The 15,052-nt window shown below is 42.6% G+C and overlaps 1 long non-coding RNA gene across 1 annotated transcript in view; it reads left to right on the plus strand.

The window, feature by feature from the left end:
- Window positions 1–9,832: 9,832 nt before the first annotated feature.
- Window positions 9,833–15,052, plus strand: part of LOC105515795 — a 19,948-nt gene continuing 14,728 nt past the window's right edge. Inside the window, exon 1 of the long non-coding RNA XR_001002389.1 lies at window positions 9,833–10,400. This is a non-coding gene — a long non-coding RNA (uncharacterized LOC105515795). The remainder of the gene's footprint in view (window positions 10,401–15,052) is intronic.

A 15,052-nucleotide genomic window follows, 5' to 3' on the forward strand; every position in this document is an offset into this window, starting at 1 on the left:
GCCTTCTGAGTATCTGGGACTACAGGTGCTCGCCACCATACTCGGCTAATTAAAAAAATTTTTTTTGTAGAGAAGAGGTCTCTCCGTGTTGCTCGGCCTGGTCTCAGACTTGTGGACTCAAATCTTTCTGCCTCAGCTGTCCAAAGTGCTGGGATTATAGGAATGAGCCAGTGCTCCCAGCAATAGAATTAATTTAATTTAATTTTTAACAATTATTATTTTTTGAGATGGAGTTCCACTCTGTTGCCCAGGCTGCAGTGCAGTGGTGCAATCTTGGATTACTATGACCTCCACCTCCTGGGTTCAAGCGATTCTCCTGCCTCAGCTTCCCAAGTAGCTGGGATTAGAGATGGGGTTTCACCATGTTGGCCAGGCTGGTCTCAAACTCCTGATCTTAGGTGATCCACCCACCTTGGCCTCCCAAAGTGCTGGGATATAATTTGTACATAAATAAGTTAATAATTGACCTTTGATCTTTCAATCCCATTCCTTGAGAAAACCAGTGTTGTATGTCTTTTCATTACCTTTCTCTATGTTCAAAAATGAGTATATGAAACAAACACATCTACATTTTATTCTTACAACGAAGAAACAAACAAGAAATTGGATTATGTTATATTCATTGGTCTACAACTTGCTTTCCCTCAAGCTTAACAGAACACCGTGGCCATTCCACAGGCCAAGCCAGTAAGTCTAACATTTGTTATTTATTATTATTTTTTCGTAGCAAAAGCATCTACTATATTGATGTATCATAGTTTACTTAACAGCCCTTCACTTAAGCACATTTAGGGTTGTTTCCAATGTCTGTGTGTGTGCAAGTGCACATCCCTTCTGATGGTGCTGCCATGAACATCTTTATTCATAATATTAATAATAGGTCTTCCCTACTGCTCTCAAAGACTCCACCTCAGTTATCATGGGAGTCCTGTGGAACTAGGGGCAGGCAGTTAACCTTCTTCCCATTTGTGAAGTGTTGTAGTGGGCCATATGAAGAGCTAGGCTTTAGTCCATCTCGGCCACTAACCACCTTGTTGTGTATGTAACTTTGGGCAAATCCCTTCCTCTGTCTGGGTCTGTCTTTCTGTCTGTCAATGGGAGAATTGGACAGGGTGATCCCAAAGGGTCTTTCCATTTCTGCCATCTTCGTGGGACTACAAGTTCCGTGAGAAGAGTTCCATTGTTTTGTTCTATGCTGTTTCTTGAGTATGAATCACATAGTAGACCCTTGATGAATATTTGTTGAACACACGCATAAATGAATTCTTTGTTTCGCTTAAGGTCATGTAGCTCGGTCACAGCAGATCTGTGTGAGCCCCTGTTTTTTCCCTCTATATCACGCTGCCTCCCACCTCTTAAATATCTTTGCTCTTGACCTTTGCATCTCGTAACCACATGGTCGTTTTTGCTCATCTACTGATACTCATGTGATGTGTGATTCACTGTCAATGTGTCTTTTACATATTAGGGCAGGGCTCTAATCTTACCACCACCATTTACTACCTGTCTGGCCTTGAGCAAGTTTCCTGACCCTGTTTTTTCCTCTATAAATTGGAATGGAAGTTCAGTACTCATCATGCAGATGTGCTTTGAGGTAAATTATCTAAGAGAATAGATATGAACTGCCCAGCAAAGTGCCTGGTGGATAGTGGGTGCTCAGTAAATAGCTGCAGCTGTGGTTGAGCAGGCATAGCACAAATGACGGGCAATTCGACAAGTGCATATTGGTATCTGTCAGATGTGAGACTCTGGCGGAAGTTTTGGGGTGATTGAAAGCTGTGTGATTAATGTGCTCCATCCTTCTGGTAGCTCATCACAAAGTCCCAGAAACATTTATTTGTAGTGGAGTTTCATCAAAATGGGTAAGTATATTGTTGCAAATCATATTTCTTGCCTTCCCCTCCTGGGTAGTTACTGGATTAAAACACATACACACACACACACACACACACACACACACACACACACACACACTCACTCTCCACAGAGTTTTATGCATTTGACTTAATTTCTACGTTTTTCTTATTCCAGATGCCTGAACCATTTTCCATGCCATGTGGTTGGTTTTGGAGGGCACCTTAGAAATTGGGGTGGGGATTTGAAATAGTTGAAGTAGGAAACAGCGAGGGCAGCTGAAGGTTTATTTGCTTCCATTTTCTTCGGAGAAAATCAAAGGAAATGTGAGACTCAAGGCTTCATAAAATTCTATTGACGCGGAGAATGCCTGGAATGTAGTCAGGGTCCAAAGAAAGAAATGCAAAGGATTATTCATCTAAGACAAGTGGATCAATTAGGGATTCTTATGTGTAAATTACAAAAGACCAAACTTAACTGGCTTAAATAGCAGATTATTGTTTTATATAGCTGAGATGTTTAGCAGGCGATTTGACCTCAGGTGAGGCTAGATCAAGGGACTTCTGTGGTATCAACAAGAGCTTTCTTTAGTATTGGCTTTATTTTCAACTCTTACCTGGAGATCTCTGGTAGCTTCAGACTCCCCCTTATGTTAGCCAAAAGGCTATGGTAGCTGCAGGCTCTATATTCCTCTTTTTTAAAAAAATTATTTATTGGCCGGGCATGGTGGCTCACACCTGTAATCCCAGCACTTTGGGAGGCAGAGGCAGGTGGATCATGGGGCCAGGAGATCGAGACCATCCTGGCTAACGTGGTGAAATCCTGTTTCTACTAAAAATACAAAAAAATAAAAAGTTAGCCCGGTGTGGTGGTGGGTGCCTGTAGTCCCAGCTGCTGGGGAGGCTGAGGCAGGAGAATGGCATGAACCTGGGAGGCGGAGCTTGCAGTGAGCCGAGATCACGCCACTGCACTCCAGCCTGGGTGACAGAGCGAGACTCCAGCTAAAAAAAAAAAAATTATTTATTTAGAGACAAGGGCTTGCTATGTTGCCCAGGCAGGACTCAAACCCCTGGGCTCAGGCAACCCTCCTGCCTCAGCCCCTGAGATGCTCAGATTACAGGCTTAATCCTAGTGAGGCCCCATCTTCATGTTCAACACTATCCAGCGGAAGAGAGAGGGTCTCTTCTGGAGACTCTTCGCAAGCCTCTGATTATTTCTGTCTTATTGGCCTGAATTGGGTCATGGGTCCTTTTCTGAAACAATCATCATTGTTTGGAAGAATGGTTGAAGCCAGTGGTCCTTAACCTTTTTGGCACAAGGGACTAGTTTTGTGGAAGACACTTTTTCCATGGACTGGGGCAGAGGGATGGTTTCTGGATGATTCAAGTGTATTACATTTATTGTGTACTTTATTTCTATTATTATTACATTGTTATATGTAGTGAAATAATTATGCAACTCACCATAATTTAGAATCAGTGGGAACTCTGAGCTTGTTTTCCTGCAACTAGACGGTCCCATCTGGGGGTGATGGAAGACAGTGACAGATCATCACGCATTAGATTCTCATAAGGAGCACGTAACCTAGATCTCCTGCATGTGCAGTTCACAATAGGGTTTGTGCTTCTATGAGAATCTAATGCCGCTGCTGATCTGACAGGAGGTGGCACTCAGGTGGTAATAGGAGCAATGGCGAGCAGTTGTAAATACATGTGAAACTTGGCTCACTTGTTCTCTGCTCACTTCCTGCTGTGTGACCTGGTTCCTAACAGGCTATAGACCCGTGCTGGCCTGTGGCCTAGGGGTTAAATCTGGAATAGTATTAGGAAGGGAAATGGATGCTAGGCAGCCAGTACATAATAACTGTCCACCAGAATAATCAACTGTTTATTTATGGAGTACCTCCTACACATCAGAATGGCTCTAAACATTTTACATGCAGCAACTCATTTAATCCTAATAAAAGCCCTGTGAGGTACCAATACTTTTTTCTTTTTCTTTTTCTTTTTTTTTTTTTGTGATGGAGTCTTACTCTGTTGCCCAGGCTGGAGTGCAGTGGTGTGATCTTGGCTCACTGCAACCTCTGCCTCTTGGGTCAAGCAATTTTCGTGCCTCAGCCCCCTGAGTAGCTGGGACTACAGGCATGTGCCACCATGCCCAGCTAATTTTTCTATTTTTAGTAGAGATGGGGTTTCACCATGTTGTCCAGGCTAGTCTTGAACTTCTGACCTCAACTGATCCAACTGCCTCGGCCTCCCAAAGTGCTGGGATTACAGGCATGAGCCACCGTCCCTGGCCTCCAATATTTTTTCTATTCCCAAGTTGAGGCGACAGAGGCAGACAGAGACTAAGTAGGTGGCTCATTTGGTAAGGGGAAGTGAAGGGATGGCGGCCAAGCAGTCTGTATCCTCCAACCTTCTGGTCACAACACTGTGCCGTGGTTTTTACCAGACTCAGGCTGGGAACTACAAAAAGTTCTGCTCTACATAATCATTTCCTTAATACTGTCTGCTGTAAACTGTATTTTCCCTTGAGACGCGTTTGAAAGAAGATGATGTTCCCATATTGTCCTAGATCACTGTACTTGGTTGAAAGCTTTTGGGTAGTTTTTTTTTTTTTTTAATACTTTCATGCTTTTAGAATGTGTGAGAAAGACAACCTCTTTTTGCCTCGAATTACCCTTAAATTGCGCTTATCTCTGCTCTATAAATATTTACTATCTGTTGGTGCATTGGATCTATGTTTCTAGTCTGTAATCTTTTACTAGCAGCATGGCTAGTGTTGTTTTTCCTCACCCAGAGGTTTTGAAGAGGCAGAGTAGAAAGGCTTGTAGAGGGGGAAGCAGGTTGCGGGGAAGATATCTATGAAACCCTGCTTTCTGATCTCCTTTCTTTCCCTTATATTTCCTCCTACCTCTCTTCTTCCTTTATCTATCTTTAAAACTAACAATTTCTCCCTTTTTATAAAAGTTTAATATGGTTAATTTTTTTTTTTTTTGAGATGGAGTCTTGCTCTGTTGCCCAGGCTGGAGTGCCGTGGCATGATCTTGGCTCACTACAACCTCTGCCTCCTGGATTCAAGTGATTCTCCCGCCTCAACCTCCCGAGTAGCTGGGAATACAGGCGCGTGCCACCACACCCAGCTAATTTTTGTATTTTTAGTAGAGACGTGGTTTTGCCATGTTGACCAGGCTGGTCTTGAACTCCTGACTTTGAGTGATCCGCCTGCCTCAGCCTTCCAAAGTGCTGGGATTATAGGTGGGAGCCACTGCACCTGGCTTTAATTTTTTTTTTTTTTAAATGTAGAAAGCACAGATGAGAAAAGGTAAGAAAGATTTCACATAGTCCTATCTTCCTTTTATCATTTTGGTGTGCTGCTTTGCTTTTTGCACAGATACTAGATGACAACAACAAGCATTTTATAGCATTATTTTCCCTTTTAAAAGGCAGCTAGAAGGTTTAAAAAAGTTAAGTATTCTTTAGCATCATCATTTACAATAGAGTAAATGTGCTTATTTTGTAGATGTGCCATAATGTAACCAATTCCCAGTTTGGGACAATTAAATTTGTTGCTAATATTTTGATGTTAAAACAGCTTTACTCATGAACATTTTTTGTCTAAATCCTTGCCCACAGTACCGGTGACTTCCTCAGTTTGCTGGGTAAGGATGTGCTCCCTTTGGTAAGTCATGCCTGCCTTTCCTCTGTTCACCTTCCAGATATGGCAGTCTGCAACGTTAGTATGCACAGCAACCCATGGTGCCCATGTGTGCCATCATCAGTACTTCAGCCCTTGTGGACTTCTGAAGGAGAGGATACTGTGCTTCTCTTATAGGCCCAGTTCATTTGTTTCCACCTCTAGCTAGGCAGAGATTTCCCATTTACACATTTTCAGTTTCAGGAGCAGACTCTCAGGATGCAGAAACACAGCTGGTCTCATTATTGTTTTTCTGCATATTGATATTGGCAGTGTAATGTGATCCCTTTCCCTCATGCAATGCTTTAGACAGCGCTCTGGATGTCCAGCTTGGGAAAAGGCCACATGAGACATACAACAAAGATATTTAGTAGGTAATCTCTTTGCTCTGTCATTTCCTGGGGCTGCTATGGATCATGTATTATGTTTGGCACTTTATTGGCTTTTAAAATAAATGTAATCTTTAATGCAACCTGTCAGGTATATGTTACTTCTGATTTTATTAGAAGAATGGCTTAGAGAGGTTAAGTTAGTTTTTCTCAGCAAGAGTCTAAAGCCCAGCTTTTTGATGATTTCTTGTTGCCTTTACAGATCTTTAAACTGGTCAGAGGAAAGTTCTGCACAAATGAAAATTCAAAAACACTGTATAAGGTATCTCTGCCAGACAGGCTTGTGCTCTGATGAAAGGAGGGAGAAAGTGTGGGCTGTGGCAGCCAGGAGGGTGTCTAATGATTATTTTGCTTGGTATGCAGCACCTTCATGGGCCAAAGGGCATTTGGTTACATGAGAGTTTTCTTTGGATAGAGGAAGTCCAGCAGGTTCACTTGAACCTGCAGAGACAAGGGAGAGCTGCATCTCGAGTCTGAACCCCAGCTGAACTGCAAGCCAGCTGATCAAGTACCGGCTCTAATCCTTACACCCAACAGTGGCTGTCTATTTGGGGAATTTCCTGGGTTTAAGAACCCCAAGCATCTCAGCTACCAAGTGGGCTGGAAACACAAAGGTTGTCATGACACTTGGGGGTATTTTTTTTATAGTTGTATATGTCACAATTTCCTACCACCAGATCAAAGAGTCTGAGGGCCAAAGAATTCAGGTGGAGACTTCCCCACAGTACTCAGGGCATACTTGAGGGTCATCTTTCCAGTCTATATTTTTGTACTTTTGAGCCCACACTGTGACATTTAAGGTGAACAACAGCAAGATTCTCAAGTCCCCTGTATGTGCAACGTAAACCACAGAGCAAAAGCATCCCTTCTACATGGAACCAGGTAAAACATAAGGGACTCTAGACACTGTGTGTCTGTGCTTTTCCAGGGCTCATGAGAAAAAATTGGCTCCAAAATTCAAAAGGAAAACACAAAATTAAAGTGAATAAATGTTTAATTTAATGCTTCCTCAAGATAACATAACATTGAGTTGATTTATCAGCTTTAGCTCATATATCAACATCACCACGGAATTATGCAAATTGAGGACATGGTTCTGATATATGCATGTTTCAGTTAACAGAGTACAGTAATCCTTTGGTATCCAAGGGAGATTGTTGCAGGACCCTCTCATGGATACCAAAGTTGATGGATGCTCAAGTCCCTTATATAAATGGTGAAGTACTGTGCTGTGCAGAATTGAGGACAGCCTGTATGGGTGCATTTTGAAATATCTAATTCAATGGTGGAGACAGGGAGGGAGTGAGGTGTTCCAAAGGAAGAGTGATGCTGCTTGGAATTAAAGTAAAAACAACGCAGGCCTCAAAAAGTCTTCATAACAACAGTGAAGATTGCTTCCTGAGAGTAGACAACAGCTCCAACCCAGTAATTCAGTTAATTTTTGCATTTATGAGAAATTTAGAATGTAGCATTCTTAATTAAAAATTCTTATTAAAAAATAAGAAAGGTAGCATAACATTTAGTTGGATTGGGACTCCAAACCGGGTAAGACAGTGCTCTTGTCAGCAAAGAAGATTCACACTCCTTCCACATTCCTCTCTTTCCAGCATCTTTTTTTTTTGAGATGGAGTCTTGCTCTGGTCACCCAGGCTGGAGTACAGTGATGTGGTCTCGGCTCACTGCAGCCTCCCCCTCCTGGGTTCAAGCGATTCTCCTGCCTCAGCCTCCCCAATAGCTGGGATTACAGGCACCCACCACCACACCCGGCTAATTTTTATATTTTTTAGTAGAGATGGGATTTCACCATGTTAGCCAGGCTGATCTCGAACTCCTGACCTCAGGTGATCCGCCCGCCTCGGCCTCCCAAAGTGGTGGGATTACAGGCATGAGGCCACCGTGCCAGGGCTTCTTTACTGGCTTTTAACTCTAGGAATTTATTTAATTTCTGTGAGTGTCTGTCTGCTGGATTTTTGTCTGTGAAATGGAGACGAATACCCATCTTATAAGCATTAAATGAGATAATGTAATATAAGTTCTATAAATGATGTTTAAGCTCTTCTCCATCTTCCCCCCCAACAAAATGAAACGAAAATGATATATATTTTGGTTATAAAAGGATGAGGCTGAATTCATATATCATCCTGGAAAACCTGCCTCAAGATTTTAGAGTTTATTCCTCCCGAGGCAAAAGGCAGCGGATGGAGGTGCTTACAGCTGGCAGCATATAGCTATTTAAGTTCTGGCTCCAAGCATCCGTTTTCCTGTTTCTGGAAAACTATACTAATGACCCCCAGGTGTCATAAAGGAACCCTTAGGAATGCCGAAGTCGAGTTAATTGACTGGAACGGGATAATGTACTTGTTAGCAGAAACCAGCCAGGGCTGAGTTCCTTCTGTTTATTCCATTTGAGTCTAGCCCCAGTTAATGGATCCAAATAATTTTTGATTTCTTTAAACAGAATTGTCACTAACTGACATTATGCAGCTTTTAACCTTTTATAAAAACTTCACAAACAGGTTGCTTACTCCTTAATACAACGTGGGATGTGTGAAGAGTGCCCTTAACTCTTCTGGTCACCCTTATGCTTCCTCCCTTCAATCCATCCACCTCTTTTCAGCAGATGCTGGAGTGCCTGAAGGTATGCTCAGAGCCCACTCCGATGCCTGGGTCCACCCCACACTCCCAAGGAGCTCCCTTCTAATGGGAGAGAATTTCACACAAGGAAATAGTTTTGATGTGGACCCCTTGAGAGGCAGAATAATGCAGTGTACCAGGTTCAGAGATTTGGGGACAGGAAACCTCAATTCAAATCCTGGCTCTGATATTTTCTAGCTATGTGAACTCTGGCAAGTTTTGACTCTCTTGGAACCTCGGTTTCCTCATTTCTAATCTAAGAATAATAATAGTATCTGCTTTTTAGGGTTCTTAGGAGGATTAAATAAGAACATGTTGGTATGAACAGTGTCTGGTGTATAATAAGTGCTCAATAAATATTTGCTTTTAAAAACGTTATCTATAGTAGATGTTCAAACAAACCTTTTTTTGGGAACTCAGCAAGATAAGCAACAAAAACTCTCAGGGGAGGTCAGGGAAGTGACTACATCTGCCTGGAAGCAAAATCCTTTGAGCTGATCTTTTCCCGTCCATGAGCACATGACCAAGGAAAGGAAGCTATATTTTTCTTGACTGCGAATTTGAATTTGCAGTTGCACATTCCAAAGGCCTTGTGAGTTCTTTCCAGTTTGGGAAAAGGAGCAGCTAAGGGCACCCATGGAAACACTTACTAATTGTATGACCTTAGGCAAGTCCCCCTAACCTCACCAAAGATAAAATTCCCCCATCAGTAAAATGGGAATCATAAAATGGAGATAATAATTCGGGCTACCTGCTATGATTGCTGTGGGATTAGGGGAATGATGCACGTGATACATTTAGCAGAGTGCCTGGTGCCTAGTAAGTGCCCATTAAAATTTAGCTATGACTGTTCCCTTTAGCTGACACACAGGACTGCCTTGAATGTTCACATTTCCAGAGAAAGGTGCTCAGGAATATTTCTCAGTGTTCCGCCTGCCAGGTCGGTGCTCACTTCAAGCAGTCAGTTTACAATTCAAAGAATCCCTTTGTTCAAAGGGGTGAGCAAATCCAGGTCTCGTGTATCTGCAGCAATGAAACAAGGGAGTTTTCTCCCTGATCTTCACCCCAAAGGCAGAGTCTCTCTTTTTAAATGCCTGCACACATGTTATTTATTTATTTTTGATTAACGTTTAAATTGAGGTTTTGGCTGAAACTCAGCCCGCGCGCACTTGAAAGCCAACAGGCTCATTGGGCAGCCGACAAAGCTCTCGGGATTTCCCCGCGGGGCTGCGGATAGTACAGACAGGAAGCCTGGGGACCCAGCGCCTGACCAGAACTTCCTCGGGGGAGGCTGCAGGGGAGCAGGCGCATCCTGCACAGAACGCTCTAGAGCGCCGCAGGCCAAAGCAGCAGCCTGCTCCCGACACGTGCTGCAAGAGGGTCCCGACCCGGGGGTCTGTACCCTGCACGCATGAGGAGGGAGGTGGAGGCTTTCCCCTCAGCCCCCCGGAGAGAACCTGACCCTGCCAGGCTGGAACCTTCCATTCCGGCCCAGCCTCTTCCTCCCTCGCTGTGCCGAGGAGGGATCTAGAAGGGACTTTCCAGAGAGGGTTAGCGTGCAGGGTGTGGAAATGGAATAAAAGCATATGCAAATAGGTCTTAGCTGCCTTCCTCTACCCCAGCAAATAAGAGTCTTTCTCTAAGACGCTTGACCGCTCTTCCTTCCCTGGATGGCAGCAGCAGGGCCGATTGGAGTGGTAAACTCTGGGCCGGAAGCCATGCCAAAGGGGTGGGCAGGATGGACAGGAGACAGTAGCACAACGAGGAGGGGGAGAACGGAGGCTGAATTGGAAATGATAAAATAAAATGAAATTTTAGGAGCTCGCTGTGAGTATGAGCTGGGAAAAAATAATCATTGCAAGCTGATTTATTATGTACTTACCTTCTGTTTGAGAGGCAGCAGGCTTTTGTACAGTGGATTATTGCAGAGTAAATGGCACATTAAAGATATAATCAAGATGTTTAAGGCATATTGAAATGACATTAGAATTAAAGTAGGTGAGAGACTTTTGTCATGGTCTAGAAATATAAAAATGTCAGTGACTTGGAGATATTTCCAGTGCTTTAGTAAAGATGCAGCTTCATTTCCAAAGGGGACATATTTTTAACCTTTTGTTATTTTCAGGCTGGGATGGGATAGAGTGGGGTCAGGAAGTGGTTTAGAATCTCTATGGATGATAAAATAATATGCTTTAACCCCCGGAGTTGTAGACTGTGGTCTCTATTTAGCAAGTCATAAACTTTCTTGCAGTGACAACAGCATGAAAATATTGCACAGTAAATATGGTGCTCTTAGGAGGTTTCAGGGCTGGAGGATTATGGCCATTACTTTTTGTTTATTGTGTTCCTATTCTCAATCTCAATTTTGTCTTGTATATTAAGAATTTTTTTAAGTTTTCTAATTTTTTAAAAGAATCTTTTACATACTGAACCTGACTTATATACTAATTGGCAAACAGTGTCACTTTTCTTTCTTAATGCCTCGATGGGTTTAATTATTGTATTACTGTATTTTCTTGTCATTTGAGACCTTTATATTCAGTGTCCTTTCTTTCTTCCTTTTTTTTTTTTTTAAATATGGAGTCTGGCTCTGTCACCCAGGCTGGAGTGCAGTGGTACGATCTTGGCTCACTGCAACCTCCGCCTCCTGGGTCCAAGCGATTCTTGTTCCTCAGCCTCGAGAGTAGCTGGGATTACAGAAGCGTGCCACAACGTCGGCTAATTTTTGTATTTTTAGTAGAGACAGGGTAAACCCTGTCTTGCCATGTTGGCCAGGCTGGTCTCAAACTCCTGACTTCAGGTGATCTTCCCGCTTCGGCCTCCCAAAGTGCAGTGTCCTTTATTTCATTTGTGTGCCCCGGTTCTGCTTTGATTTTGCCCCAAACCATTCTGAGTATAGCGCTCTGCTGACATTATATCCCTGTTATTAACAATGGGCTTTTGGACATAACTGACTTATCTTTATTTGTTTTTGTTACTGTTTTTAAAATCATACTGCTGTCCTTGTGCATGGTACTCCTTGGAACAGATAAGCAGCAGTACAAGAAGCTCTTTGAGAGAGAGAAAGTGGACTCTGGTGGACTCTGGGGGTCGTGCCGGTTGTTTGGAGTTGTTGGACTGTTAGCTTGTGGAGTGGGTGGTGTTTCATCTTCAGGATTCCGTGAGGCCAGGCCTGGGATGGGGCTAGGAGCTGACTGGATGGCCCCTGGTGATGCATTCCTGAGCCCTCTTCTCGTGTCTAAATTCCTCGAGTCCTGCTTTCTCCAAAGGCCCTGCGGGAATCAGACACATGCACTGCTTCAGTTCGGTGTAGTTTTAGGTTCTCAGTGGAGGCCTTTAGGCTCAAGCTGTAGTAAATATTTGTTTTCTCTGGCTGTCAGCAATTTATAGTCTTGGGTGTGGTCCCTTAAAGCCAGCTTTTGGGCAATTTTTTTTTTTTTTTTGAAACGGAGTCTCGCTCTGTCCCCCAGGCACGATCTCGGCTCACTGCAAGCTCCGCCTCCCGGGATCACGCCATTCTCCTGCCTCAGCCTCCTGAGTAGCTGGGACTACAGGCGCCCGCCACCGCGCCCGGCTAATTTTTTTTGTATTTTTAGTAGAGACGAGGTTTCACCGTGGTTTCGATCTCCTGACCTTGTGATCCGCCCGCCTCGGCCTCCCAAAGTGCTGGGATTACAGGCGTGAGCCACCGCGCCCGGCCGCTTTTGGGCAATTTTTGAATTGCAATGGGGATTCCTCCTTCTGGTTGTTCTACAATCTGGCAAACGTTTCTTATTTTGTTTTGGGCTTCAGTCTTATTTAATAACAAGAGAAATCTTCTATTTTCAACAATAACTTACAAATTATTTTTATGACTTACACTTTGTAAAGCATTTTTGTCATTTCATGTAATTCTTTCATAAAATTTGTAAGATTGGTAGAAACAGTATAATTAGCACATAATGGGAACTTATTAAATATTTGTTAAATGAATGAATTAAATCCATTTTACTGCTGAGAAAATTGAAACTCAAAGAGATCAAGTGATCTATTTAAGGCTCCACTTTCCAGTAGGGACTCGCATCTGATTTTTCCCATTCAAGACTGACTCTGATATAATATCTTACGTACTATTTGTTACTCTTTCTCCAAGATCTTGGAAAGATCCTTTGATTCTCTAAGAAAAGATAATAGGACAATGCAAATGTGTGGATACACCATCAAAGGGGTGGCTGAGGGCTGTCTACCTTTTTGTATAGTTCTTTCCTAGGTTCCTGACTCTGCTAAAAACTTATATCCTTAAGGATATGACTATTTAGATATATTCCTTGTTGGAGATAAGAGCACAAGTTCATTGCTGAATCATGGTGTATACATACAAAAAAAAAGAGTGTGCAAGTTCATACGGAAAAAAATGACTATCTTGAATTTTTAATATTTTTCGGAAGTTTGAGCATAAAACTCTGCACATCTCAGGGGAAGTTAATTTCAGAGTTTTGGATGTGGAGCTGAATATTTTCTCTAGGTTAGTCTCTTGGGGTACTGGAGGGAGTCATGCGGTGCTGCCATTTTGGGGTAATCTTGGTGTGTGGCATTCAGTAGTCATCTGGCCTACAGTCGTCATTATCAGCTGCCCCCACTGCTGGAGGAAATGTCACCCATATCAGTTCAGACATTAAAATAATAAGAAAAGAGCCAGTTCTAACCAAACCAAGAATTAGGCCTAAGGTCACACCCATGTACCAATAACATCCATCAGCTTGCCAGAGACTTCCTTCAACCAGGGACACCAGGAAAAGAGAGAAAGAAGAAAAATTTCCCTGTTAAATCTGAAGCTAATTAGAGAGGGATGCCAAATGGGTGTTCCCCACAAGGGCCTTTCCCTTTGACTTCTGTAACCCGAGATTCAGTTTTGGCTCTGGATTATCTCCCAGAAGAAAGCTGCAAAAACAACTCGGGTTACTTCTTTACCAAACTGATCCTCTTTGCTGCTCCAGTGTGCAATTGTATTGCCACACAGATAGTCTCAAACCTGTCAGTCTTTTTTGCAGTTGGTTTTGTGTCTCATAGGACTTCCTTAAGTGAAGATTGTAAATATTTATTTTTATATTTACTTTTGAAACATCTATAGTTTTTGTTGCTATCACATTGTTCATTTGCATTTAGTTCCGTCATCCATCTGAAGTATATTTTTGTGTATGATATGAGACAGATCTGATGTTAATGTTTTCCTCTTTAGGTACTAGTTTTTCCTCTACTTTAAAAAAAAAATGTTAGCATTAGGATCGTTTTAGATTTATAGAAGCATTGCATAGACAGTACAGAGAGTTCTCGTACACTCCACTCTCCTGCTTTTTGATTTCTTCCTCTGCTTTGAAAGGATATTTTTACCTGGTCTTAAATTACAGCATGTACACAGATATCTTTCTAGAATCTCATTTTTATTCTATTGGTGATTTGCTATTTCTGCTCCAATGTCACATGTTTAATTATTATTTCTAGAGATTTCATAGCTTTTGCTAGGAAACCTGAGCTCTCACAGGACTTTTAAGAGGTCAAATTCAGCCTTCAGGCAAGTGAAATAATATCAACCCTGTAGTTGTTGCTGCTGAGGTAACCTGCCAGGAAGTAACACACCTGCTACATAGGGAAGGGAGGTGATCACTGGTCACCTGCCCTTTTCTCTGGGCACAAGTCTTGGACATAATAGCAAGGACCAGGCTTTGGAGTAGAGTTTCTTCACCTTAGCACTATTAACGTTTTGGGACTGAAAGTTCTTTGCTATTGGGGGGTACTGACCTGTGCACTGTAAGATGTTTATCAGCATCTCTGGCCTCAACCCACTAGATGTCCCCCAACTCATGACACCTTGAAATGACAGCCAACTCATGGCAATCAAAAATATTTTCAGACACTGCAAATATTCCTAGGAAGGTTAAGTGTCCCCTTCCACTTCCCCTGCGCCTCCAGTTGAGAATCATTGCCCTGGAGCCAGCCTGAGTGTTAACCTTGGCTCTACTGTTTAGTAACTGTGTGCCTTCATTTTGTCAATGAAAAATAGCCAAATTCTGTAAAATATTTGAAGAGATATATTCTGAGCCAAATTTGAGTGACCATGGCCTGTGACACAGCCCTCAGGAGGTCCTGAGAACATGTGTCTAAGGTGGCCCAGGTGCATATTGGCTTTATACATTTTAGGCAGGCATGAGACATCAATCAAACACATTTAAAAAATACACCGGTTTGGTCCAGAAAGGTGGGACAACTCAGAGTGGGGACTTCCAGGCTATAGGTAAATTTAAACATTTTCTGGTTAATGGTTGAGTTTGTCTAAATACCTGGGATCAACAGAAAGTAATGGCTGGGTTAAGATGAAGGATTGTGGAACCCAAGTTCTTATTTGCAGAGGAAGCCTTTAAGTACTAGGCTTTACAGAAGATAGGTTGTAAAATTTCTCCTCTCCCTCTCTCCCTCTCTCCCTCTCTCCCTCTCTCCCTCTC

The sequence above is a fragment of the Colobus angolensis genome, unplaced genomic scaffold (assembly GCF_000951035.1).
Source record: "Colobus angolensis palliatus isolate OR3802 unplaced genomic scaffold, Cang.pa_1.0 Scaffold27, whole genome shotgun sequence".
Classification (NCBI taxonomy): Eukaryota; Metazoa; Chordata; class Mammalia; order Primates; family Cercopithecidae; genus Colobus; species Colobus angolensis.